The sequence below is a fragment of the Leopardus geoffroyi genome, chromosome D3 (assembly GCF_018350155.1).
Source record: "Leopardus geoffroyi isolate Oge1 chromosome D3, O.geoffroyi_Oge1_pat1.0, whole genome shotgun sequence".
Lineage (NCBI taxonomy): Eukaryota > Metazoa > Chordata > Mammalia > Carnivora > Felidae > Leopardus > Leopardus geoffroyi.
This window is the reverse complement of record NC_059339.1, coordinates 91598408-91624355: the sequence shown is the minus strand read 5'-3', so window position 1 is coordinate 91624355 and position 25948 is coordinate 91598408. Positions and strand designations below refer to the sequence as shown.

Here is a 25948-nt window from a genome sequence, read left to right as displayed (position 1 = left end):
AGAGCCCCTCCGTGGGATTCAAGGGCATCCGTGCGTGCTCTTCTGAGGTCGATATTCCAAGGTGGTTTTCTTAGTCCTCCTTTTCTAGAGGACTGTATTCCAACTCTTTGGAGGCACCTCTCTCCATAAATATTTGAGATGTTGTCTCTGACAATGCATTGCGGCATCCTGCCGAGGGTAGGATCATCATTTAATAGAAAAGCCTGAAGTCCAGTGTCTTATGAGAATATAACAACATCTTTGAGACTGACAGATTATGGCTGGTCCCATCTAACTGGGCAAGAATTTACCGAGTATCTATCTCCTAGGTTTACTGTGAGGATTATCAAGGAAAGTGTATGTAAGGGTTAGCAGAGGGACTGACACACACCCAGTGCTTAATAAAAACGAGCCATTATTCTTATTTGCTATTGTAAAAGGCATCATTTTAGTTCTGAGAGGAATAAAGTTGAGGTGATGGATGCATTTGCATTAGGAAGGAGTTCTATCATGGCTGGTTGTGGTTTCGGAACAATTCTGTTCATCAATGATTGTAAATTTCGATGTTGAAACTACCAAAGTACAAAGATGCCAACAGGACTAATAGTTTATGTCCGTCTAGCATTCTGAGCCCTGGTAGGATCAGGAGACATGACAGGTAATGAATTCCAAAATTACGTGTAGAAGAAAAACCAACCAAAAACTTGGCAAGTTAAAGCTCGGCGGGTACAGGTGCAACCAACCTCACCTGTACCAGGAGAACCAACAGAATAGAGCATGTGAACTGATCATGCTGCACCTGTGAGTCAGAAAAAACTCAAGACAACAGTATTCCAAAAGTTCAAACTTAGGCTTGAAGATTGTTAAGAAGAAAGGAAGATGTGACACTAACTATTACATATCAGATTCCAGCAGAGGCTATAAAAGAACCGTGATCTCAAACTTCAGTGCTTATATACAGGGCGGCGGTGCTTAGATCATCTATGTGATTTTTCACAGGAGCCTAACTTACCATGGCGAATGGAAAGGGAAGTGGGAGCCCGTGACTTTGTCCTCAGTAGCTGGTAGACAATCTTGAAATTATGGTCACTTTAGATACGAGTGAATGCTTAGTTGAGGAAAATGCAGAGAATCCAGGTATTATAGAAAGCCACAGTGGAGAATTGGCTTTGGATGTTTTCCTTTGCTTTTGGCCTTAAGGAATGGAGGAAAGAATGTGTTACGGTTGATGCCTTAAGTCAATGTTTAATATGTACCATGGTTGGCTCCATCCTCCATATAAAACCATTCATTTTTAAAGCATTATCAAGATGCACAAAAATAATGAAGCTGGAACATACGGGAGCCAGAGAGTATACCCTGGGAATCTGTTCGTTTCTTGGTCACACAAAATTATTTTATAACAACAACAAAATCAGTGCTAGTTTCATCTGATGCCTATCAAAGGAGAAAAGACCTCAGTTTTATGCAGAGTCGTCTTTGTCCTTTGTGAGGTATCCTGTCATTTTCTTGCCCCCGGAGCCATAAATTCCTATCTCATCATTGGCCATATCATGCTCCGTATTTCTATTTACTATTAGTGCATAGTTTAGAGCAGTGGTAGGTATCGGCACATTTTATTGTGCTGATGAACAATGTTGGACTGCTAGTAAAATGTATTGTCAACAGTGATTTCTTCTTTTCTTCAGCATCTTTTACATTTTCTTCTGGACTTCTAGAAATGAAACTCCAGGACATCAAATCCTACAGAGGCCTCATTCTTTTCTTTTGCCTTCCACGTTGATGAGTTAATGTAAGAGTAGAGATTACTCATCATGCAGAAACATAAATAACGAATGTTACAAAACACAGCCCTCTTCGAAGACTTAAAGAACATATTCCACAGTCATTGACGTTTGAAGTAAGCAGATAGCCTTCTTTAAAGACATGTAGTCTTGATCCTTGAACTTGAAGGATCAACAGCCGAACAGTGTGTTCAATTGACCAACAGGTGCGGCCCCCAAGTTGCCCACCTATAATACTGGAGAGTAAAAACCAATGAATGACAGAAGCCAACGTTCTCCACACTTTAACCAAACGTGGACAAGGATTTAAGGCTACCAAAGCGATATGTGGGGCAAGATGGCACATCCAGAGAGAGTTTACAAATGTTGACTGGGATGCTTGGTCAAAATATAGGATCTTGAGGTAGACTAATTTCTGAATCTTTTAATTAGGACCTTGGTTTGGGTGTATTACTTCCATTTCATATTTGTTTGTGATAAAATCATTGTGAAACTGTGATACGACTTTTTGGTGTCCAGGGATAGTTTTCTGTCGGGATGTTTGTAATTGCACGTGGCCGAGGGGCAGTCTCAGCTTGAGAGGTAAAACTGTGAAACGTTTTATGATTTATTTTTAATGGCTGCGACTCAGTGTTGTCTTGGACCTATCTTTCCAACTGGCGGGGCTCCTGTGACACCTCGCAGTCCTATTTGTGGTTTTTCAGTCACTTTCACTTATGAAACTATTTTAATTTTGTTTTTTTAATATTCTGTTTAATGACGCTGATAGATATGTACACAAACATACATACTTGGATACATACATACGATCACACATAACTAAGACAGAAGGGAACTCTCTTCCTTATGGGGATTGCCATCCAATACGTGTGGGAGAAATAAAGGAGTTAGGAAATTATGAGTAGAGGCGAAATTAGTGGGTAAAATTTCGATGAGAAATGGGCTATGCATGTAACCAAGTAGCTCCCTACAAATTACATATAAATTACAAAGGAAAAAATCATACCATTACAGTACTGAGGCCTGGCAGACAGCACGTGATCAAACGGACATCATTTATGTACAGACAAAGCAAGGTCATGGTGTCTGATGTGATATACAGATCTTCCTCGAAGTGTGATGGAATTATGTCCTGATAAACCCATCATAGGTTGAAAATATTGTAAGTTAAAAATGCACTTACAACATCTAACCTACCGACCATCACAGCTTAGCCTGGCCTCCCTTAAATGTGCTCAGAACACCCACGATAGCCTTCAGTTGGGCAAAATCATATACCACAAAGCCTCTTTGATAATAGAGCACTGAATACCTCACAAAATGCATTGAAAACCGTACTGAAAGCGAAAAACAGACGCTTGTGTGGGTACAGATGGTTGTCAGTGGGTTGCCGACCCTCGAGATACTGGCTGACTGGGCGCTGAGGCCCACCCCGCATCACAGGACAGGATCGACTGCATGTTGCTGGCAGAAAAAGATCCACATTCAAAATTCCAAGTATGGTTTCTACTGAATGTGTATCGCTTTTGCACCATCGGGAAGTAAAACATTCCACATCAAACCGTGGTGAGTTGAGGGCCATCTGGCCTTAGAGGGACCCAGTGTTCCTTCTGAATCTTCCTGCTAATAATGCTTAATCTGAATTTCATCTTGAGGAAATACCAGAGAAGCACGCGTTGAGGGACTTCATACAAAATAACCAGCCTGTAACCTTGAAAAAGATGAAGGTCAAGAAATACAAAGAAACTCTTCCACTTTAAGGGACACTGAACAGACATGGCAACAAAATGTAAGACCCTGGGATGGAGTCCTGCCCTGGGAGAGAATGGCGGGGCAATTATCAAAATCTGATGTGGGCTGTGGATAGGTTATGGTGTGAGTCTATATTAATGCCATAATTCTAACAGTTTTTCTGTATTTATGTGAAACATGTCTTTATTAGAAAATATACACTGAAGTATTTAAAAAGTAAAGATGCAAAGCATCTCTGATTTACTCTCAGTTGGTACAGAAGAAAAGTAAAATATCTCTATCTATCAATCAACTATCTATCTATTGCTATCATCTATCTATTGCTATCTATCATCTATCTATCTATCTATCTCTCTCTCTCTATCTATCTATCTATCTATCATCCATCTATCTATCATCTCTGTATCTATCATCTATCTACCTAAGGAGAGAATGCAAAATCCATTTGTCAACAATTGTAAACATTTGGTGAATCAGGCTACAGGGTGTGTGGGATTCCCTTGTATTACTTCTGAAACAGTTTGTAAGTTGCAAGTTATATCAAAATAATAAAAACTAATATAACTACTTTACTCCTTTACGGTTATTGTAACATTAAAAAATTATGTTCTGCTTGAGCCCCATTTCCACCTAAGTCAGCAAAGAGCCCTTACATTTACTTTGCATCCCGACAACATCTGTTTTTTCATTTACTCATCTTGACAGTACAAATAGGGTTGAGTTTGAGCCTTCAGTTTCAAAAATCTAACTGGGGTTATTCAAAGCCATGAGGATAGGATCAAATGACTTTTTTAATCATAAAGTTCTTGCCACAAAACCTTTCTATAAGAGTTTCGTTTTCCAGCCCTCTATTGCATTATGACGGCATTATTGCTTTAACTGCTTAGCTGCATATTGTCTGTCACATCTTTTAAATAATATTTTGCAGATATTTCACTCCAAGTCCTGCTAAGTCTAAGCTTCCTTTAATTTCCCTGCAGGATATTGGGAAGCTGGAAGGGTGTTAGAAGACTAACCTTTCAGCAGGACCAATTTGAAATATTAATGCTACATTTATCATTATTCCTTGAGAAGAACTTGGCCAATATGTTAGCACAGCTGTTCTTAAATGAGGAACTCTCTCGATTCCTCAAGCTTAAGGCTATCTTAGCCTTGAAGGTTCTAAGATGATAAACATATTACCATTACGTACGTGGAAATAACACGCAACTTTCAAAATGGGTTTAGTTGGAAGAGTTTTGAAGGGTAACATGCTCACGGAGTGCTCTCAGACCAACAGTGACACAGATGTGCCCGTCAGTTTTTGCTGTGGTGACGCCGCATAAGAACCAGCCCCATCTTAGTGACGGGCAATGGCAAGCTGTGTTTGCTACCGCTGTTACACAGCTGGTGGCAGCTGACTCTAAGGCTGTGGCTCTGCTCCTGCCGCCATATTCCAGGCCACTGGTAGATTATGGGTCTGCTTTTACTCCAGGAAGCACATTGAGGGAGTGTGCTGCCTCTCTTGAATCTTATTTTCCCATGGCAGGGTGTAGGAACAAGAGAGTGGCAGACATCAAATGCAATGAGATTGAAGGCCTCTTTCTTGGGAGAGTTATTTGCTCACATGTGTGGTTCAAGGCATGGTCCATCCCCCAGCCCAAGGTCAATGGGAGAGGGGAAATGGGCCAAGACTGGGGAGGTGGGCAATGCCACCTCCCATGGTGGTCCAGGCTTGAAGGTGCCTCCCTCCCCAGCTTTCCTAAAGCATATCCCTTGCTACTCCTTGGCACTTGACCACCTAGGACTTAGACCTCAGTGCCTCTTGCCAGCTCAGGTCCACCTTGACTTGTGCCTTCCAAGTTCCGTTTCCTGAGGTGCCACCTATGGCCAGTGTCTGTGGTGACTACCAGGCCAGGCCCTGCCATCCAAGCTGACATGCCAGACATGTGGATGCGGATGCCACCTGGACATCCTGTCCAGCTGAACCTTCAAATGACTTATGCCGAGCCATTCTCTCGCTGCACCCACATGAGGGACCCCAAACGAGAACCTCCCAGCAGAGCCCAGTCAACTGGTGAGCCATGACTGCAAATTACTACTTTAGGCTGTGGGGTGGTTCGGTAAGCCTCAGCAGAAGAACTTAAGGAATGTTTTCACTGGCATGCTCTGATTTGTCCTTCACGATACGCTAAGAACTAAGACGGTGATATAAAAGTTCCTTGTTTATACAGGGGGAAGGTATTAGAGATATACCCAGGAACACACAGAATTTCATGGATCGTTCTGGAGACTCCTCAACATAAACAATTTAGTACCAGAGCATCTATAATGGTATAGGCCACATTCTAGGGAACATTCTGGAATGTAGTATTTAGGCTTTAATAAGTACTGAATAAAATACGGCCTGTTTTATTAGCCCAGAAGACACGGTGGTCTGTGTAAGAAATGCCTTTCATGTCTGCCAGGGCATACAAACAGATGGCTGAGGTTTTATTTACCATTAGTTCTTGGGCCATCAAAATTCCAAGTTCTTTTATGTGTGCTTTGCAGCAGTGAGGCTAATTTTCCTCAACTATGTCTCCTTTTCAGCCACCGAGTGATTTGATGGCAGAAATTTTTATGCCCTTCAGACAAATTTCCACCTAAAGTTTTGACCATAGAATGGTAGAAAGTAGGGAACTGTTTCTTCATAACAGGCTTGCCTGGTTTACATAATTTTCAAAATGTTTCTTGTACTATGCTGTTTGGTTTTCATTGATCACCTTGTTCATAGGTGACTGCCCACATTTCAAACCTCTGATCCTGTTCTCCATGTATTGTGTTTTTTTTTCCTCTTGGCACAGAGAGAATACCAGTTAAAAACACTTAGTGCTAGGGGTGCCTGGGTGGCTCAGTCAGATGAGCATCCGACTTTGGCTCAGGTCACGATCTCGTGGTTCATGAGTTCAAGTCAGTCCCACATCAGGCTCTGAGCTGTCAGCAGGAGTCTGCTTCGGATTCTCTGCCTCCCTTTCTCTCTCTGCCCGTCCCCTGCTTTCACTCTGTCTCTGTCACTCTCTCTCTCTCTTTCAAAAATAAATAAAACACCAAAAAAAAAAAAAAAAAACAACCTTAGTGCCAGTCATTTATAAAGGTTTTTGACATCTCACTCAAGAATGAAAAATAATGTTGGATATTCCCTAACTCTACCAACGTTAGCAAATACATTACACTACCTAATGTTTTATTTTTAAAAAACCCATATTATTGTTCTAAGATTAAGACTTCAATTAATTTGAATCAAACTGATAAAAAGTCTTGAACTAACTGGATTTTATATCTAAATTATGAGATAAAATGTATCAAAGAAAATAAATAAATCTGATGTAGTTACCTAAAAAACACCAAACTTCCAGGGATGTTTTGCGTGACACTTAGGTGCCTCCTACATCTCAGTCTTTTCTCGAAGAATTGTTTGAATGCAAATGACATCGTTGATGCAGAATCCTTGGTAATCACAGGATTCAGTTATGTTCACTTATTTAAAAAGGTACAAAGGTACATTTACATTTTAGAAAGATTTCCAGCAACATTGGTTAAAAAAAAAACTCTTCAGGATAAAAATATAAGTTAAATGATGCATTCATTTCAATAGAATTGTTGATATTCTTTAACTTCAGTTAATTGAAGTTCTGAGATGTATTGGTGTTTCTCAACCTTTGATGCAGATAGAACCACTTAGTGTGAGCCCCAGCTAGTCAATTCAATAAAATCTCGTAGAATTTACTGGAAGCTTTCCAAGTCCAGGAAAATGGAGTAGATATACTTTTTACTATTCCCACTGAGTACAGCTGAAAACTCCGGACACTATATATATAGAACAAAGAGTGAACCCTAAACGGAATGAACTAGACGAAATGTATACCAAGACAAAGTATAGATCAGTTTCTGAAAACTAGAGAAAGAAACCTTAAAGTAGCAAGAGTGAAGTGACACCTCACCTGCTGGGTAAAACCATTTGAATGGCAGTAGATTTCTCATCAGAAACCAAGATGGCCAGGATTGGGTGCCTTCCCCAATCCTGCAAAATAGTAAAATGTATAGAAGCAGAAAATGGAGTGGTGGCTATTAGGGATAGGGGAAAGGGGAAGTGGGGAGTTGTTGCCCAGGGAGTATGCAGTTCAGTTATACAAGATGAGTAAGTTCGAGAGATCTACCCACAGTTAACAATAATGCATTATATGCTTAAATATTTGTTAAGAGTATAGATCTCATGTTAAGTATGATACAAAAACAAAGGGACACAAAGAAACTTTTGAAGGTGATGGATACATTTATTACCTTACTTATGGGGCAGCATTACAGGTGTATGTATATGTTCAAACTTGTCAAATTGTATACATTAAAAATAAAAATGTGTGCTTTTAAGAAATACCAATTATAGTCTAATAAAACTGTAAAAAAAAAAAAAAACAACAGAAAAAAAGGAAAAGAAACACAGAGGCCAAAAGGTAATAGAATAACATTGTTTAAATGCTGGAAGAAAATAACTCTCAGCCCAGAATTCTATATCCAGCAAAAATATCCTTCAGGAATGAAGAAGAAATAAGAACATTTTAAGATGAAACAAACGAAAAGAATTTGTTACCAGAATGCCTACCCTAAAAGAATGGCTAAATAAACTTCTCAGAGTAGAAAGAAAACAGTTAAAAAATGAATCTTGGAATACCAGGAAGACAAAAGAAAAAACAGAAAAAGAAAAAATATTGGTAAATACATGGACTTTTCTCTTGAGCTTTCAATGGTTTGAAAGAGACAAAAATTATAACACTGTCTAATGTGATTCTCAAGGTATATAAAGGAAATATTTAAGATAATTATAAGTGAGAAAAAGTAAAGGAACATAAAGGGAGGTATATTTCCTTGCCTCACTCAAATGGGTAAAATAAAGTCACCAGTAGGCTCTGACAAGCCGTGTCTGTATAATGCAATACCTAGACCAATCACTAAAAGAGCTCTACAAAGAGATACATGCAAAACACCATGAATAAATAAAAATGGAATTCGAAAAAAATATATTCAAGTAACCCACAGGAAGGCAGGAAAAATAAACAAAACCCCCCACAAGGAACAGAGGAAATAAACAGAACAAAAACCAAAATAATAGACTTAAGCCCTCACATATCAATCATTACATTAAATGTAAAGGGTCTACCCCCATCAATGAAAAGACATACTGACAAAGTAGATTAAAAAATCAATGACCCGACTCTAAGTAAGTGCATTATGCTGAGAGAAAAAAAAGCCAATCTCAAAAGGTCACAGAGCGAATGATTTCATTTATGTAACATCTCGAAACAGCAAAATTAGGGAAATAAGTAACAAGGTAGTGGCTTTCAGAGGATAGGGATGGGACTGACCCATAAAGACGTAGCATGATAGAGAGCCTTGTGCTGATAGGATAGTTCTGTACCTCAATCATGGTGTTGGTTGCAGAAACGTACACACGTTATAAAATAGAGATAAGCCTAGAACTATACGTGTATGGTGTGGAACACATTGTGCCAAAGCCAATGTGTTGGTTTTGCTACTGTATTGTAACCTCGATGAAGAGTACATGGGATCTCTTTGTCTACCTTTCAACTGCCCGTCAGTCTACAAAATGCTTTTTAAGATCTACCCAGGTGATAATGAGGGCCACTACTTTTCACTGTTGTAAATCAGTGTAGCCCAAAGAAATGAATTTGGTGCAGAAATAAATAAAGACGCTATGGTTTTAATTCCTTTCCACTGATCTCATTCATGCTGGGGCTTCTCCTTTCCTAGACCCACATCAGAATGCTTCTGTAACAGTGTCTCTCAGACTTAATTTTCATGTTGTAATCAGCTGCAGAGAATTACAACAAGTAAACATCAACAAACTAATTCATGAATCTCTCTCCAGAATGCTGATTTAATTCGGCAGGTGTATGGCCAATCGACACGTTTTCTTAAGCTTCCCGGTGGATTCTAACACGCAACCAAGGCTGAGAGCCACAGCTCTCTCAACCCAGTGCTGCAGTTGACCAGAATGAGACACTTGCACGTGTAAAAAGACTGAAGGATCTCAGAAAGTCCTATGCCTTCTTCTGATTCGACGGGTGGCCTACACTAGCGAATGGTCACGTTTTTGAAAGTGATGTCCTTTCCCTCTTTCCTTGCTGTGCTCTGTCTCATGGGGTCACCGATGATGGCAGTCTACAGATCCCAGATTCCTGGGACAGTTAGGTTCTGGGTGGATTTGGCAAATGAGGGAGAAAGCGTGGACAAACCTAAGTTATCCCCTGCCTTCCTTAAGACAGTCTCTGACAACAGCCCTTGCTCCTTGACGCTGGTTTCTGCAGAAAAGCACACCTGTGCTTCCTCCCATGGCCCCTGGGTTCCAGCAACCCCACATCTTTCCTTTTTTTTTTTTAAATATAATTTATTTTCAAATTGGCTTCCATACAACACCCAGTGCTCATCCCAACAAGTGCCCTCCTCAATGCCCATCACCCATTTTCTTTGTCCCCCACTGCCCCTCCCCACCCCTGCCATCCGCCCTCAGTTTGTTCTCTGTTTTTAAACAGACACATGAAAAGATGCTCAACATCACTTATCATCAGAGAAATACAAATCAAGGCCACACTGAAATAGCACCTCACACCGGTCAGGGTGGCTAAAATGAACAAATCAGGAGACCATAGGTGCTGGAGAGGATGCAGAGAAATGGAAACCCTCTTGCACTGTTGGTGGGAATGCAAACTGGTGCAGCCACTCTGGAAAACAGTGTGGAGGTTGCTCAAAAAATTAAACATAGATCTACCCTACGACCCAGCAATAGCGCTGTTAGGAATTCACCCAAGGGATCCAGGAGTGCTGATGCATAGGGGCACTTGTACCCCAGTGTTTAGAGCAGCACTTCCAACAATAGGCAAATCATGGAAAGAGCCTAAATGTCCCCACATCTTTCCTTTGATCTTCAGGTGGGTCAGGTTAGCAGCTCCTGGCCATTGCTACACTCTGGACTATGTCACCATCTCCTGTTTGGGTTCCCAGCTTTCCCTCTCTGTGTAACCATTTCCCTACTTTGAAGTCCTTTAAAAAATACTTAATAGTGATTTCTGTTTTTCTGATTGGAACTTCATTTTTCTATTTTTTTTCTATCCCACTCTTACTAGGACCATTTTTTTTCCCAACTGTCTTTCAGCTCTGTCTAATCTGTTAAGTTCATTCACTGAGATCTTCAATTATTTGCTTGTGTCTAAAGCTCAGAGTTGGTTCATTTTAAAATCTGATATTCTTTTTTGTAGTTTCCAGTTTTATATCCCCAAATTTCAGTGTAGATATTATATTCTTGAACAGAGTAAGCATTGATATTTTAGAGTCTTTGATATTTTCAACATCTGCAGCCCTCAGGGCTGTTTCTGTCACCTGTTGTTTCTATTGGCTCTTTCTCACAACAGCTTATTTCCTCATGTGCCTGGTTATTTTTAATTTAGGCTATACATTTTGTTTAGAAATTATTGATAGAAATAACATAAGGCACCGGATAATGTGATCTTCCTGTGGAGTTTTTTTTTTTTTTTTTTAACTTCTGGGAAGTGTTTTTTTTTTTTTTTTCAATTAATTTATTTTGGGAGAGAGAGAGAGAGAGAGAGAGAGACAGCAGGAGAGGGGCAGAGAGGGAATCCTAAGTAGGTTCTGAGCTGTCACCACAGAGCCCAACTCGGGGCTCAGACTCAAGAACCATGAGTTCATGACCTGAGTCAAAATCAAGAGTCAGACGCTCAACCGACTGAGACGCCCAGGTGCCCCATACTTCTGGTGTGTTTTGAGGGCTACTAACTACCTGGGCTCGTTTTAAATGATTGGATCGTCCGGAGAATTTGATTCTGACCTGCAGTTTGTGAACGGGCTGGTTTACTTCTGGTGTATTCTGACTTTCACAGCAGTATTTTCGGTGTTCTAGACCAAGGCTGGGGTAGTATACGAGGGTCCCTCCCAGTCGCACGCTCCAGACTTTAAGTCTCATTCCACGAGTATTATCTAGACACCAAAATCTCAGCTCAGACTTTCTCACGTGCCTTCCAGTTCAGCGTGTACTCCCCGAGAAAAAGAAGACCCACATTCGGGCAAGGTAGCCTCAGAACTCCATCTGTGAAAGGAGCAGAGACAGTGCATGATATCTAAGGTCCTATCAAATTCTCACTTTGCACTGTTCTATTATTTTGTCGTAAAATATTTCAGTTGTGCTAAAACCTATGGAAGCTTCTGGAAAATCCTGGATATACCTACCATTAAGAAACAGGAGTAATTTCTGGATTCTGTCACGTGGCCCGGTACACGTGTGGAGTTTCTCACGCACGAGGTAGAACAGCACCTAATTTTGAAATGACCCCGTGTCCTGAACCATGCAACACAGCTGGCCTTCTGACCCGCATTCCCAGCTGCTCTGGATAATTTATACTCCTTTAAGTAATCTGTTCAAGGTATGGCTGAAGATAATACCCCAAGTTTGTGCCAAAGAATACTTTTCCATAGTTTATAAGAGTAAGGGATAATACCTTCATATCAACCCATATGGTCAGTTTCTTGTGAGCCGTTCAGAGGGAGGTATGTTTAGAACAGCTGGAAATGAGCTAAATGTTAGCTGAAGCAGCCCAGGCAACTCTCCAAATGAGCATTAGGTCTCCCGAAAGTCGGGAGTGCTCGTTTCTGCTGAATCAATTGCTGTATCCGGGTTACCTTCCCTTTATGGTTCCTCCAATGTATGCAGAAGTTCATTCACCTAACCTGTTGAGAACGCTCCATTCAGGGTACGTTGGTTTCCTCAAATGTCTCCGACCAAATCTCCAAGTCTATCGGGTACGGCTTTTCTCGATACATGTGGCGGCCTCGCTCTCGCTTTCTTCAAAGAAAATCCCATAACATGCAGCAATTTCAAGGGAACATTGTGGCCGAGAAGCTAATGGAGAAGCCAACTCGGATGCACAGTTGGCTAACCTCAAGATATCTTGGAAGTGGTACATGTCCACGGTAACAAATGTGGCTGTTCAGTGAAAAATTTATTCCTCCGCCTGCACAGGAATTGATACCTGCTGCCAGGACTTGACGACCTCTGTTTCTATTGCCAAACTTCCAGTCTTGTTTCGGCCACGCTGCGTTGGACCATGCAGCAAACTTCCGACCTTTGAATACTGAGGATTCGAGCAAGCACATTTTAAGCTTAGCTGTAGTTTGGGGTGTCTTTCTCTCTCTCTGTTTTTTTTTTTAAAGGCAAGCTTATTATAGACTTCACTTTGTATGGGAGCAATTTTAGCCAGTCAGCAGTCCTGCTCACATTCTTTCCTTCAGAAAGTAACTAACTAGAGCTTCTATTCCTAGAATAAAGAGCGGATTAAACAGCATAGTCGCCGCAAATAAGGCAGGTAGCAGGGAGAGGAGAGATGTGGGTAATACATTAAGAAGGAAAACTTTCCGTTAGCTATCATGCCCCACGCTGTTGTGTATAATTATTAGCTGCAAAATAGCACAGCTTGAACGTTATTATTGCGCATTAAAGAACATTTCACTTATAATTATGGAACGAAAAGAAGCGTTTACAACTCACCTACCGAAGCCTTAACTTTGTGTGTGTAAGAAAATATTTTAAAGACCTCTTCATTAAAAATCTGCAAATATGTGACTTTCTTTTTCCATTTCATGGATCCTTTCTCCTTTTTCTGTCCTTCCGCTGACATGTTGAATTACATCCTAAACTTTTCTTTTAATTAGAAAGCAGCATAAAGCTGTACGGGGTTGGGGGGGCGGGCGGAGGAAACCAACGGAAGGAGGTGGTCTGTGCATTTGCCAGCCAAAAGAAATATTTGATATATAGACAGATTAGAAAGTGAAAAGGGAAGGCACAAAATACGTTCTTTCACCCTAGCAGAATAACCATGGGTTCTCAGAAGCAGGAACACGGTACTTTTTCTGAGCGCGGCTCGTAAGTTTTAAAAGAGCAGATGCTGTGGAAACCCACAGATAATCCACCAGTGGCGGATGTCTTTGCCACAGTGTTTCAAGGTCAGTGGAGGAGAGCTTAACTGTCCCAGGAAATTCACTCTGCCAGTTCTTCTCCAATAACATCTTCCCCTGACGGACTCTCTAGGATGAAGGAGCCCATGGGTATGTGCGTGTGTCTTCTGTGTGTTTTCCTACCATTTGTGTATAAAGACTCCCTTTCGGTCACACACATTCACTGAGGAGCTCTTGTCTGTTGGACGCGGCGTGAGGCTCTGGGGGGACAGTTAAGAATAGACTGAATAAAAGAACATGTCCAGATGCTTTATCCAAAAGGCGGATTTACACACAGTTCAGGTGACTTAGCACTTGCAGGGCGTTCAAAGGAGCAGAGGAGGCCGCGGCTCCCGCCCCGACACACACAGGAACACGCATGTGCACAGACGTGCACACCTCCGTAGACGCTCGTTGGATCCATTTTTCTCCCCACGTCTGAAACCCCCTGCCTCCAGAATACTCTGTCATGCACCGGTGTTTTCCTCAGTGTTCCTCGTGAGGACAACAGGCGTTCTGTGAGAAAGGATTCAGTGGTAGGCGCAGTTACAGAGGTGGTATGTCCTCTGTCCCTCTCTTGAGGGGTCACAGCCCATCTTGTCTGGTCACAGGCTTTCTAAGGAGTCCATTCAGCTCAGCGTCTCCCAAGCACATCTCTCGACGTGGTGCATGGAGATGCCGATACAGGGCTCCACAGTATGGGGGCTTGGGGTTCACTCCGTGCCCTCCTGACTTCCCCTCATTTCTCTCTCAGGGCCTGGGGCCCCCCAGGAAGTATACATCCTGCCACCTTCACACTCTGCTGTGGGGGCGACGCCATTTTGAAAGGTCTTTCCTGCCTCTCCGGGGCACGAGGGAAGGCAAACAAAGAACTGTCTTTTGTTCAGTCTCAGGATCTCCTCTCCACCTCCTAAGGTGACCTTAACTCGGGAATTTTCTAGGTGAGAATAGAACTAGACATGTCTATGTCTTGTTCACACCTGTGTCCTTGGGCCTAATTTCTGGCTCTTGTTTCTTGGCCAACACATTATGGTGCTAATCTTCTCAATGGCCCGCGCTGTCTAGTAGGAAGCCCTCCAAGGCATTGCGCCTTGGGACAGATGCACACTTGTGTATTGAAAGCCTGTGATGGAGTGGGAGGGACACCGATGTGGTTGGACGATCTGATCTGAACAGTGAGAGCCATCGTTTTGGGAACATTCCCTACTTATCAGACACTGTACTCCATGCTCAAAATACTTTATTTCCCTTAGCGCTTGCAAGGACCTCCGTGATGGGAGAGGCATTACTACCTACACTTTACAGATGAGGGAACCCAGTGGTAGGGAAATGACATGACTTGTTGAAGGCCACGTGACTGGCAATCGTCTGAGCCAGCCCGAGTGGCCGAAGCCACTGTCACTCTACCACGGGCTCAAGCATTGCCTATGCTGTAGATGAACGTCTGCTCAGTCGGAGGCTGAACTCACCCCCCAGTCCACCCCCGTGCGTGAAATCGGGCTTGTAAGGGTGATGTGAGCACACGAATTCTAGGACTTTTTATATGTCTTCGATTGCAGAGAATTTGAAAGGGCGCACGACACTCTAATCTAAAAGTCTTTTACTATAAGTAGCTATGCTTTAGCTTGACTTAGCTCTACATCCCACAATTTCCAGCCCTACTGGGGAGTCAGTTTTTACAAACACGGAGGCTCTAAGGAACAATAAAGGACAGAATGGAAGACTGTGCTATGCACCGTTACCACGGCTGAGGCGGAATGAGCTGAAAGCGGGAGAATGTGCCCAGTGTAGTTGCTAAGTTTTAAAAGGTGGCAGTGAGGGGCGCCTGGGTGGCGCAGTCGGTTAAGCGTCCGACTTCAGCCAGGTCACGATCTCGCGGTCCGTGAGTTCGAGCCCCGCATCGGGCTCTGGGCTGATGGCTCAGAGCCTGGAGCCTGTTTCCGATTCTGTGTCTCCCTCTCTCTCTGCCCCTCCCCCGTTCATACTCTGTCTCTCTCTGTCCCAAAAATAAATAAATGTTAAAAGGTGGCAGTGAAATGATTTGCCATTAGGGAGGAGGCCAGTGTCATTGTCAAGGGGTCTCCCTGCACAGTGTTTATTCAAATGCACTCCAGACCCCGCATCTGTACTCTGAGCAGAATTTCCACATGTAAGTCAAATCATTGCAGTCAGCAAAAATATTTTTTTTGGCAAAGTCTTGCACAGATCCTTGCATACAAACCCACTTAGTACCTCCAGGATATGTGGAGGAGATTTGCTCAAAGGAGCAGCCATGATTTTAGTTACAGTCCTCCCATCCCACCTTGACCTCCTGGTGACACTGGTGGTCCAGTGGCAAAGACCTGGTAATCCCATGGGACCAATCAAAATAGAATTTCAAACTCACCTCCAAGTGGTGTGAAATTGAGCTGTGGACTCAAAGAACCATCTGACTCAAGAGTTAAGGTCAAACGCGTGATCATGAGTGAAAAACCCTGTGGTTTGAAACTAACAAGTCTCTTACATATTTCACTGAAAAACCAATTATACACTTCCTAAGTGGATTAACACACTTCAGGGAATGCAGTTGTTGGAGATAGCTGCATCTGTTGGGTTACAAAAACAGTCAAACATGCAAAATTAGCGATTTCTACATCATGTCCAACACAACCCTCTGTTCCAAAAGAGAAAGAATCTGAAGGTGGACCTGCCCAGATTGGCTGTGACCTGGGCAGGGGGGCTAGGGGGTACCATAGCAGGCAGGACCAGCTTCCTGAGCTGATTTAAGAATGAGTGTTCCCAGTGATCCAGTCTGAGTCAGTTTTCTGCCCAATGGTTGTCAACCTAATTCTCAAGGAACTGGAGTTACTTATGCAAAATGTGCATTGTTTCTTTTTACACAGGTCAACTCAAGGACTCTCATCCCTGGGTAAGAAAACACTAGCACAAGAAAGAAACGCAAATGCATTATCTCTGCGCCAATCAACATGTCCACATTCAGTTCTTAATCTTTCTCTGCAAACTTTGCCCCGCTGCTATTTTCCTGCCTAGCATTTACCCAACAGCCCAAGTTAAAAACTTGATGTCTTCTTGAACCTGTCTGCTGTTGTCTTAGCCTACCTTCCATCCTCATCCAATTAGTCACCAGGTCAGGCACTGCTCTGCTCTCAAGACCCCTCCCCTCTACTCTTCCCCTTCATGGCCCGACACCTCCCTCCTTTCCTGGACTCCAAGGGATTTCTCCCCTAGCCTGAGGTCTGCTCCACTCCCCAATCCAGCTTCCATCCTGTGTCTAGAAAGAACTTTACATGATCATGTCACCGGTCCTCGGGCTACATTCGGTTTTTGGTGCGCCCTCTTCTTCCTCGGGGTAGAATCCAAAGTTCTTTCCAAGGCTTGAAAGGCTCTGTGTGATCTTGCCTCTCTGTCACTACAGTTTGGCCTGTGTGAGAATTTTTGTGTCATGTTAGGTTTTTTTTTTAATAATTTTGGAATTGCATTAAAGTTGAAAGAATGCTAGAGATAGTTCTGGTATACCGTTCACTCGGTTTCTCTTTAATGTAAACATTTTACATAAGCAAAGTGAACAATTATTCAAACTGGGAAATTAACACCAATGACGTACTATCTTCAGACCTTATGTCAGTTTTCCCCCTCATTTCCATTTTCTGGCCTGGGATCCAGTCCAGGCGTGGACTTTGCATTCAGTGCTCACATCTTGTCGTCTCCCCTGGTCTGTGACAGTCCTCAGTGTGGCCTTGACTTCCGACTTGGACACTTGCAGAGCACTGGCCAGTTATTTTGTAAGATGTCCCTCCACTGGGGTTTCTTGGACATTTCTCAAGATGAGACCGAGGTTCTGTAGTCCTGGGGAGGATGCCAGAGAGGTGACCTGTCCTCGGAGGACGTGATGCTGATTGCCTTATCACTGATGGTGTCAACTTTGATCACCTGGTTGAGTTGGCGTCTGCCAGGTGTCCCCACTGCAAAATTATCATTCGTCTTTGTCCTTCAAGAACATCTCATGAGAGGTAGTTTGGGATGATGTCACTATCCTATCTCACTATACTTTCACTTACCTGTTTTAGCATCCATTGTGCCTGCAACATGGTGTCTGCCTAGAGGTGATTTTCTGTTTGCCCCATTCCTTTCTCATGTATTAATCGGAAGTCTACTCTAAAAGAGAGATAGCTCTCCTCCACGTATTTACTTATTCAATGATTAGGTCAGTATGAACTCACGGACATTTATTTTATTCTGGTTTGCACTGTTGTGCAAATTGTCTCCGGTCTGGTTTGGCAACTTCTTCAAGTTGGCTCTGGTAGGACTTTATAATTTGAATGGGTGAACTTTACCACCAACAGAATTAGTTTTACATGCAATTGTGCTTCCCAAGCGAGCAAGCAAACAGACCAAAACGACAACCCACAGTTCTTTGGAGGCAGTGTCTCTCTAGAAATGTCTTTTCTCTAATGAAAGAGATCTGTAACTGGCAATCAGCTAGTGACAGATACATCTAGGAAGCCCTTCAGAACATTCTAGATTTGCTAGGAGGCCTGTTGTGGCTTCCATCATGTACTCTCACCATGTGGCAAAGAGAAGAATGAAAGAAATTGGCAATGGCGTGGTTTCCTAGTCCCCACCAAATTCCATGTTGTTGTTCTACTCCTATTATTATTATCATTATCATTATTATTATTACTATAGTCAAGGAGATTTCCAAGCAGGAGAATTTATTAAGTTTTCAATATGTTAAAACTTTTTCGGTTTGAAAAATTTCAGACACAGAAGTGTATATATAATCCATCTACCTATACGCTATGCATAAAAGCTATTGTATACATACACCGCTATGGTAGAAGAAACCCGTCTCTATATGCCCACAGCTAAACCTCAGAATGAGAACAGTACCAATACCTCTGACCCCGCTGCGTGCCGTGCTGACTCCTGCCACTCTTCCATGCCTTACTGGGCACCACTGTGCAGAATTTTATGTTAGTTTTTCTTAAAAAACGGTTTTATCCTGTGTGCGCGTATGATTTGCTAAGCAAGATGCAGGGTGGTCTTGTCCCTGCGGGGCCCTCACACGAATGGGATCGCGTAGGTATTCTTGACTTGCCTTTCGCACTTGCCTTCGCCTTGAAGGGTCGTCCGGATCGGCACTTGCGACCATTCTCACTTGGCTCGCGCCCCGTGCGGATGCTCAGTGTTTATGCAGCCTGTGCGCCAGCGTCTGCTCGACTCTCCCTTTTGTCTCTCTGTCGATCCTGCTTGTCCCCTGGTGTACATTCGGGGGACATTCTCTAGGGTATATGACCACAGGTGGGATTGCTGAGCCACGGGGCAGGCAGATAGGAACATTTTCTGATGCCCGTTTCCCCCGAAGTTCTTACACACGTGCACTATCATCAGCGGCACGTGAGCGTCTCGTGGCTTTAACTGCGCCGACCTTACTGGAAGTTACAGTCCTGTCCCGCTAGGTGCTGGGCTGTGGCCGTGCGTTTTCTCGATTGCTGATGAGGTTGAAATCCTCATGTTGAAATCCTCATGAAATCCTCATGAAATCCTCCCTTTTGCTTTCTTCCTTTGTGAAGTCTCCGCTGATGACTTTTGTTTAATTCTCTTTTGAATGGTTCTGCTTTTTCTGCTTTATACACACTCTTCGTATATTCTGGGTGACGAGGCTTTTTTAGTTAGAACTACTGTATAGCGCTCCTTCCACCCCGTGGTTCGTCTTTTCACTTCCCTTGTTGTGATTTGATTTGTGATGAATAGAAATTCTTAATTTTAATTAAGTCCAATATATCCATCTTTGCCCTTAGAGCTTTATGAAAAAATCATTTCCTATCCCTGTTATAATCATTTCTTTTATACTTTTTTTCCCCCCTGAAAGCTTAAGATTTGCCTTTCAAGTCTGCTTACTTTTTCCATCTGGAATAATTCCTCCTTTCCAAGTAGATAGGCAATATCAGATTTCTGCTCAGGTGTGGTCTGTTCTGTTCGGGAGCCCAGTTCTCCCTGCACCCAAAGCAGACTATACCTTTTACTAAGACTGGTTTGGGTGGACCCAGCCCCTGCCCAGTCTCCTACCCCAGGGCGGCTCTTACCCTACAGGCAGACCCCACTCTGCAAGGCTGTGGGGGGACTGTGAGATGACCGGAGGCCGAACTGGTACGAGGCCACCTTGAAAATGATGATGGTTCTGTGACCTTTCAAACTTTCTGTCGAAACCTTAAAGCTTCTTTTACTGTCAGTTATAAATATACAGGAGGTTAAAAACTGGTAAAGCTAATGTTTATCTAGTACACTGCAATCTAAAACATGAGAGAGATTGACGGACAATTCATTTCTTTGTGCAAAACTTACAAATGGCGGTCAGTGGTGCTCGCTCCATCACAGGACCTATGACACGGCGTGATCGTCGCTTCTGGGCGGCGAAGAACTGTCACACTCTTCTCTATGTCTGGATAGGCATCCAGTATTTCATTCTCTCATCACATCCAGCTCCCCAGTTACCACTTTCTGTTTCTTCCCTTCACCATAGGCCAGACGTCCAGGTCCTAATCTCCGGAATTTGTGACCCCCACCTTACGTGGCACAAGGGCCTTTTCAGATGAGATGGAACTTAAGGATCCTGAGATGGGGAGATTATTCTGTATCGTCCAGGTAGACCTGATGGAATCATGGGAGACAGGAGGTCAGAGCGACATAAGAAGAGATTGAAACGATGTGCTTACGAGCCAAGACCCGTCATGGCAGCCTCCAGAGGCCGGAGGAGGCGTGGAATAGATTCTCCCCTGGAGCTTCCAGAAAGAACCATTTCTGCTAATCTCTTGATTTTAGCCCCCAAAGCTTCATTCCAGACTTCTGACCTCCAGAACTGTAAGAGAATACATTCGTGCTGTTTAAAGCCACCAAATTTGCAGTAATTTGTTACAGCGGCAACAGGAAAGGAATATGCTGCACATGTGGGTTTATCACTGGAAGCCGAGGAGACAACACAACTACAAGCTTTGCTCTGTGTGTGTGAACTGAATAACAGATGTGCGGTGGCTAATCGTTAACAGATTTTGAAAGAAGCGACATGATTGGTCCCTGACCATGATGTGTGTCTGTATTTATGTTGTGATTTGTGGACTGGAGGGCTGGCAGCAAAGCTTGTACTCCCTTGAGTTACAGAAAATACACCGTGCACAAGGACATTTGAACTGTGTTGTGGAGGGAAGGGTGTTTTTTAGCTAAATCCTAGTCACTAAAATTTTTGCATATGAGAAACATTGAAAATGAGGATGGCTTGTGGTCAGTTTTCCTACTTCTCAAGACGGTGCATCTTTATAATTTTCTCCATCAAATCTTGAATAATTTTTAATTTGTTTCTAGGAGTCTTGTATTTTTGCTGACATTGTAATGACATCTTTTTCTACGTGGCACATTCGGAGATTTGCTCATGGACGGAAATGTAATTTACTTTTATGTATTGTGTTTTTTGTTCAACAGCTTTATAAATCATCGTATTGTGCAGAAAATTAATCTATAGATTTCAGTAGTATCCTACATTGTCAATAATACCGTCTAAGAATAATAACTGTTTTCTTTCTCTGTTCTCCTTCCTTATACTTTTAATTTCTTCTTCTGAATGTACTGTGCAGGCAAGGGTCTCCCAAACGATGTGAAAGAGAAGATGTGTCAGCAGGCACATCCGTTTTAGTTTTGATTCAAAGAAAATTCTTCTAATAATCTAATCTTAAATTCTTCTAATTTTCGCTAATTTAAGTGGTACTTCTATTCGTTTTCATAAACCCTTCATCAATGTTGAGGAAATTCCTTCATATTCCAAGTTTTATAAACTAATACATATTTTATTTTTCTAACTGTTGGGTTCATTGTTGAAAATAATATCAAGTCTCTTAGTTGGCTATAGCATTAAACCCATATTCATTTGATTAAATTTGTTAATGTTGCTGCTCAGATATTCTATATCTTGAAAGTGTTTGCCTGATGGATATATTAAGAGAAATATATTGAAACTGTCACTATGGTGGCACATTTGTAAATCTCTCCTGGTGGCACTATCACTTTGCCTTATAAATTTTAAAGCAATTTTATTAGAGGCATATGAGTTTAGAATTTTTTTTTGTCTACCCAGTGAATTATCTAGTAATATACTAGAAATATCTAGTAAAGTTTTTTTTTAGATTTATGATCTATCTTGTCTAATTTTTTAAAAATGTTTATTTATTTTGAGAGAGAGAAAGAGAGAGAGAGAGACAGAGGGAGAGAGAGAAGAAAGAGAGAGAGAGAGAGAGAAGAAGAGAGAATACCAAGCAGGCTCTTCACTATTAACATGGAGTCCGACTTGGGTCTTGGTCCCCCAACCATGAGATCATGACCTGAGCCAAAATTAAGAGTCGGACCCTTAGCTGACTGAGCCACCCAGGCATCCCTATCTTGTCTAACTACAACAACTTTGCTATTTTATTGTATCTATTTTAAATACCTTTACTTCCAAAGTTTTAGTATTCTATGCTAAGTATATCTTTCCTAGACAGATTATACTGGGAAGTATTTAATCTAGTCTCACATTGTCATGTCCTGGAGAATTTAGTCCATTTATGTCACCTGAGTTATGATACATTTGTATTTATTTCCACTATTGTACTTCAGATTTTTTTGCTTGTCCTTTTTTTACTTTTTTCTTTTTCTTTTCTGGTTTTGTTGTTATTTTGATTTAGGTTTTCCTATCTCTTCTTTCTAGCTTTTCCTCTACCAGTTGAATATACTCTAACTACACCAGAGTATACCCTGGTTTGGTGAGTGTATTTAACTTAGTAAAAATTCAGTGCTAATTAATCCCCTTCCTTATCTCCCCCCAAATAGAAGAATAGAGCAATTCTGTGCTCTTATGCATTTCTGTATTCTTAGTTGCAAACAGAGTATCTTGTACACAAGGAAGACTTAATAGATACTTGTTCAATAAATAAATCAATTAATATATTTAAAATGTATAATAGATTTGGCGTATACATACCTTTAGGTCCTGAGGAGTTCCCATGAAACCTGAGCAATGACCACCCTGTGTGGTTTGCTTATTTTGAAAACCAAATGTTGCATTAGAATGTCTTCATGAAAAAAGAGGTGTATTCGTTGTGAAACTTAATTATATTTTTACCCAGATCTAAGTAGAGACTTGATTTCAGAGTTTGTCACAGCGGAGACTCGAGTGGCCAGATGAGGATCCGGTCCTTGTTCCCAGAAACTATGAGTGATGTAAGCTCTTGAAAAATATCCTCTAGTAACCCTTGCTTGTGAATCCATATAACCTCTGGGAAATACCACGTTTTTTCCCCACTGAGGATAGGAAGACAATTATATATGACAACCGTCGGCCTTCCCTCACTCCTCACCCCATCTTTTCTGGGCTGAAATTGTGCCCCTCTTGCCTGCACACCCCCCACAACTAAAGTTGCACACCTGACATTCAATTGGCTTCAAAAGTGTTAGAAATAATTACAACAATAGTAACAAACAAACAAACAAACAAAACTCAAACTACTGTTTGTTAGGGAAATTGACCTGCTGTGCCTGGACCAACAGTGGACATCCATGACCTGGGGCTTGGATATAATTTGGGGCTCAAAGCCTTGCTGTAGGCCTAGGGCCCATTGTGCAGAAAGGCCCAATGCAAAAAACCCCAAACCCAAGAATGAAACCAAAACTCCTCAAAAGTGCTCTAATATAAGTTCGACATAAATAATTCTTTGAGGCTCAGTGTGGCTCATGTCCTGCCTTATCTGAAGACTTTCTCCGAAGTCCCCCAGGTTATGGTGATGCTTCCTTCCTGGATTCACCTTAGTAGTGGGTGCTCATTATCACCACATGATCACCCAGGACCCTCCTGGTGTCAGCCCTGAAAGTCCCGGGTCTGGGACCTCCTCATTCTCCCTGCCTGTTGGTGACATCATTCCTTTAAAACATAGAACAAAAAACATGGCTCTCATCATCTTCCTTAAGCTGTGTTTCCTCACTCTTAAGGGATCTCTGCTTCTTCTGTTTAATTCTAAGTGGGGGGGCAGTGTGCGGGTAGAGGGTGGGAGGAGGTTCAGAAGAATAAGGACAAATTACACTGTCTACTCCCCCTCCTTACCTTGCACCAGCCCAAATCCGAGAGGCTGAAAATGTTGAGTCTTTGACCAGCCCCTTCATCGTTGTGAGTCTTGGCCTTCCACTGCCTCCCCGATAAAGGAGTTTTTAGCCTCCACACGACAGGCACGCTTGTCTGTCTCCTGTGAGGTGGGGGGGACGGATGGACAGCACTGCAGAGAGGATGGCGAGTGTCTCTGCCTCTCTCGCCCCACGAACACTCAACGTCCCCTTGGAAACTTCACGTTCTCCTGAACCGAACAGACTCTTCGTTCTAGCCCTGTTTTCATCTCTTACTTTCCAGCCAGCCAAGTAGAACCCTAGCACATTTATTTCATTGAATTTTCAACAGCGTTAGGCACTGGTCGGTGGCAAAGGACTCCTTTTATTTAGAGATAAAAGACACAAATACATACATCTCTATCCAATGCGAAAGTCAGGAATGGAAATAAACTCTTACGGAGGAATGTGATAAACTCCGTGTGTGAGAAACCTAAGAGGGAGACACAGAATCCCAAGCTGGCTCCAGGCTGTCAGCATAGAGCCCGACGTGGGGCTCGAACTCACAAACCGTGAGATCACGACCTGAGCCGAAGTCAGACGCCCAACCGACTGAGCCACCCAGGCGCCCGGAACAGTTTGGTTTAAAAGCCAATTAGGAAGTACCAATAGGATGCTTTTTTGTTTGTTTGTTTTTGTTTTTGTTTTGTGTCAGATGCTAAAACAAGGATATTAAGGGATTTCGTGTGATTCTACATGTAGCACTTTGGGGGAAGCACCAAATACTTTCTTATGGAGGACACAAACACATTCATATTGACTCACATGGTCTTGCCTGAGTAATTAGAATAAAAGCCCAGAGAGACTATAAACATGGGACAGCCATAAATGATCTTACATTCAGTAGGAAGGAGAGCTCCTGGCCTACCTCTGCATTTTCCATCTGGACTAGCTTTAATTTATCTTTTAATTAATTACCAAATATAAGGAGATAAAGCAACAAATTCATGAAGTTTACAGATGGTACTTAATTAATTAACAGATATTGCCAATCTGAGTAAAGACTTGTTAGCATTCAATTGGCTTTAAAAATGTTGGAAATAATTACAACAATAGTGAGAAAACAAACAAACAAACAAAAGTCACACTATTGTTTGTTGGGGAAATTGAAGACATTTTACAAGTGGAAATACAGAAGAGTGAACTTGGAACAGGAGGGAATTTGGTATTGGTCTAAGACCCCATGGCAATGGAATGAGGTTTTAATATGTGTGATTTTATATAAAAACAGTATACTTTAGAGTGTGTTGTGTGCATACTTCTCAAATAACCTCATGGAGTTTGTTTTAATGGGAAATTTATTTATTTATTTATTTATTTAAGGTGCTTATTTATTTTTGATTGAGAGAGAGAGAGAGAGAGAGAGCGCACACCAAGTGGGGTAGGGGCAGAGATAGAAGGGAACAGAGGATCCTAAGCAGGCTCTGTGCTGACAGCACAGAGGCCGATGTAGGGCTTGAACTCATGAACTGTGAGATCATGACCTGAGCTGAAGTCGGACGCTTAACTGACTGAGCCACCCAGGCGCCCCTAATGGGAAATTTATTTTAAAGGGCAGTCAATGGGAAATTTCTGAACTGGACTATTTTATCATGAAAGTGACAAGTTCTAATTTATAATTTTTTCTCACTTTTTATTTTGACATAATGTTAGGATTGCAGAAAAGCTGTACAAATTATTCGAAGAATGCCAGATAGCCTCCACCCAGATTCCTCAAATGGTAACATTCTGTCACATTTGCTTTCTTTCTCTTTCTCTCCCTTTTTCTGAACCATTTGAAAGTAAATTGCAGAAATTATTTCCCTTCTCCCTGAAATACTTCAGTGGCCATGTCCTGAAAGCAAAGACATTTTACAAAACCATGGTGTAAAAATAAAAGTCAAGAAATTGAACATTGGAATTATGCTATTAGCTAGCATGCAGTTAGCTAACGTGTTATTCAAACCACAAACTTTCCCAATAATGCCCCTTATAAGAAAAATAATCTGGGACCGAAAGTTGCATTGGGTTATGAATTCGTCACCTCTGTTAGTCTGGAGTGGTCGTTAGTTTGTCCTCTTTGGTCACAACCTTGATATTTTCAATGTCCACAAGTCATCTATTTATAGAACGAAACTTGATTTGGATTCGTTTGAAGTTTCTCACGATCAGATTCCAAATATGTGTGTTTTTGAACAGCACAAAAATGATGTGCTTTTCGTAGTGTATTCTATCGG

The 25948-nt window shown here is 42.0% G+C and overlaps 1 long non-coding RNA gene across 1 annotated transcript; it reads right to left on the bottom strand.

Annotated features, from left to right (window-relative positions):
- Window positions 1–11283: 11283 nt before the first annotated feature.
- Window positions 11284–22691, bottom strand: LOC123588112. The gene is made up of 3 exons (XR_006707708.1): window positions 22561–22691; window positions 19899–20204; window positions 11284–11652 (listed from the first exon to the last, which is right to left on the bottom strand). It is a non-coding gene; the product is annotated as an uncharacterized LOC123588112 (long non-coding RNA).
- Between the last annotated feature and the right edge of the window lie 3257 nt (window positions 22692–25948).